The sequence below is a fragment of the Plectropomus leopardus genome, chromosome 16 (assembly GCF_026936395.1).
Source record: "Plectropomus leopardus strain MGB_pleo_1.0 chromosome 16, ASM2693639v1, whole genome shotgun sequence".
Lineage (NCBI taxonomy): Eukaryota > Metazoa > Chordata > Actinopteri > Perciformes > Serranidae > Plectropomus > Plectropomus leopardus.
The window spans coordinates 25,149,358-25,152,500 of record NC_142191.1 but is presented as its reverse complement, the minus strand read 5'-3'; positions in this window follow the sequence as shown (position 1 = coordinate 25,152,500).

Here is a 3,143-nt window from a genome sequence, read left to right as displayed (position 1 = left end):
ATTATTATTTCTTTAAACCATGAGGACAGTCTTTCTCACCTTAAAAAGTAGTTTCGGTTCTCTAAACCAAACCCTAACCATCAGAAAGGAAGGCTCTGACAAACAAACAAACAAACAAACAAACAAACAAACAACCAACCAACCAACCAACCAACCAACCAGCCAACCAACCAACCAGCCAACCAGCCAACCAACCAACCAAAACAGGATTTAGGCCTATTTTGTCATCTGAAAATGAAAACAGGAAATTAGAGAAGGCGATTAACCCTGCTGAGGTCAAAAGTGTTTGGCCACTTCTGTCGAACCAGTCTGACCATGCACACCACCAGATGGTGGACGTCCTGCACCATTTTGTTATTGGCCAACCACTGTTTATATAAAAGTGGAGGAAGAAAAAGGATTTTATACTTTGGCTGAATAACATTCACATGGGTTTTAAGTAATTTATACTGGTTACACCTCGTGCTGGGACCAGACAAAAAACACACTGTTTTCAGACCCAGATAAGTGAGAGATAACTGCTGTGTGTTGATAAGGCGGTTATCTAAGTAGAAATATTATTCCTACTTTATAAGCCAAGGAGTTTTCTATGCTCTTCTAAAAAGGAAGTTTCTCATGATTTTGAGTGTTCACTTAACTTTACTTTGACAATGGTATGACCAAGCAGCTTGTTTTTGTCAATCTGCAACAACACTGATACATTGTGATTATGTAAATATTGATTGCCGCCTCGGAAATATGTATGTGTACAAATAAAAACCCTGTTTTAACATAATATTACATGATATACATGCTGTCTTTGCACATGTTTCTCATGATATATGTGTTCCAATGTTTTTCAGCTGTGTGTCACATTTTGACGTGGGGGGTGGGCTGTGGGCTGCTATCAGATGGTATGAGAGAATGACTTATGTAGCATGTTAATATCTTGATACAAACATGATGGTTGAGTGCACCATTATGTTGATGTCGAAAACAGACATGTAATGTAGGCTAAGTACACTCTTTCTTGAGTAGCAGTACAGCGTCGCCGTGGCAACTGCATAATCTCTTTCCTCACCTGCTGGTGATCTTTATATAAAGTCTGCCAGCACCCTCTCATTTTTTTTCACTTTAAATCAGTTCATTTCTATTTTAACAACTGCTTTCTTCTATATGACACTGGCTTTACCCTGCATCACTGAAATACAGACATTATTGATTTACAGTCAGTCTATTCAGAACAATGAAGACAACAGTACATATGAGGAATTAATGATTGTTGATGATTCAGAACATATAAATGATAAATGATGATTTTTTGTGATTCAATTAAGCAACATCACAGGAGGGGGAGTGCTGTTGTACCGTCTATCATCATGATTGTGGTTTGGTGGCCTCATGCCTACCACCAAATGACAGCTGTGTTCATATACATCAGGAAACAACAGCATGACCTCAAGTGTGATATTTCTTCTACATAACAGTTCAACAAGCCTCATTTATTAGTTAACAGTAACATGCATGAGACATGAGATTACAGTTTTTTTGTTCTTCTAATGATTTTTTAGGCTCTGCTGAGACAAATAGTTGGCTGGAAATTACACGTATTGCAAGACAACACAAGACCTTTTTCTGCAAACTAGCCTGCTACATTGCGTTAGTTGGGTCTGCATGTTATAAGCAGGGCAGCTGCTTAGTATCATGTACAATTATCTATGTGTTTCCAGTGACTCAAGAGTCTGTTGGCAGACTGTTGTAAATTGTGTCTCTCTTCACTTACCTGCCTCACTCAGCTGAGGAAACCCTGGCCTCTGTCTCCAGTGAGGGGGAGAGGGCAGGTCAGCCTCAGAGTCCCTGCTGTGCTGGGTTTAAAAGGGTCCTCGTTTCCGCGCCATGTTTGAAATGTAGTTGTTTACAGTCTTGAATCACCGCGCCTAGTTAGCCAGCTAGCTATACTGAGGCAGCTAAGCTAAAAAAACAACCGCACGGCTCCACAGAAAACCCTTTCAGGGCGTCTTGTTGTTGAACACCGCTGCCACCGGTGTAGCCGAGCGTCCTGGGTTCGCCTAACTGGATGACTAAGAAAACAATAAACGGGACGGAGGACAGTGTAGCAGCTTCAACAGCAACTGCTGCCCTTTCATTTACCTTAACCAAAACTCCCACTCGTGCATTAGCCCCGAAACAAATGGAAGTTAACACCCCAAACTTTTTTTCCTGCTACATGGTAACAGCAGAGGGACACACAACAGGCCCCCCGGACAGTCTGTTACACTTCAGTCTACAGTAAGGTCAGATAACACAGAGTTAATGCGGGCCTAGCGGAGTGATACGTAAACAGTTAAACTGCTTGGTCGGAACTAACTCTTGTATAGTAGGATCTATAAGAGGAGAGAAAATTTACTTTCTATCTACAGCTAAAAAAGTACACAGACTTTTTAAATTACATTCCATTTTTACAAATTTTATTAACTGCTATTACAACTGTATGGTAAAAATGTTCATTTACTGTTTTTTTGAAATATGAAAATATTAATATTGTACATATGCATGTATACATGAGACTGAAAGATGAGGGGGACAGCGACTAACAGTTAGAAAGATGATACCATGAAATTAATTATGAAGTAACAATTATCTATTTAAAATAATTTTTTATTCAATTTAATCACGATCATTAATCATGTTATATATTCATCCTTCAGCACTCATTACTATTATTATTATTTTTTTTTTAATTTTTGCAGCTTTTATTATTTCCAGGGTCAGGTCGAAAATTTGTTGTAAAATACATGGAAAATGGGTTTATTGCCAAAGCAAAGCAATAACAGCTGAATTTAAAAGATAAATAAATTAATAATGATTTGTTCATTGCCAAAGCAATGTTATACAGCTGCATTTTTAAAGAACAAATAAATCCAAATAAATAAAATCACTGTATTTTCAAAGCATTGTAAAAGCTGAATTTATTCTACAAATAAATCAAAATAAATGAAAACACTTTGAAGAGTAACATTTAGCATCATTATATAAAATCTGTGATAAACCATGTGCTCCATTCATTAAGAAAATAACAAACCTGCACTTTACAATATGTCAGTGCAGTACTGTAGCCAGACACCGTCACCCCTCCCCCTTGCATCATCATCATAACACGGAAG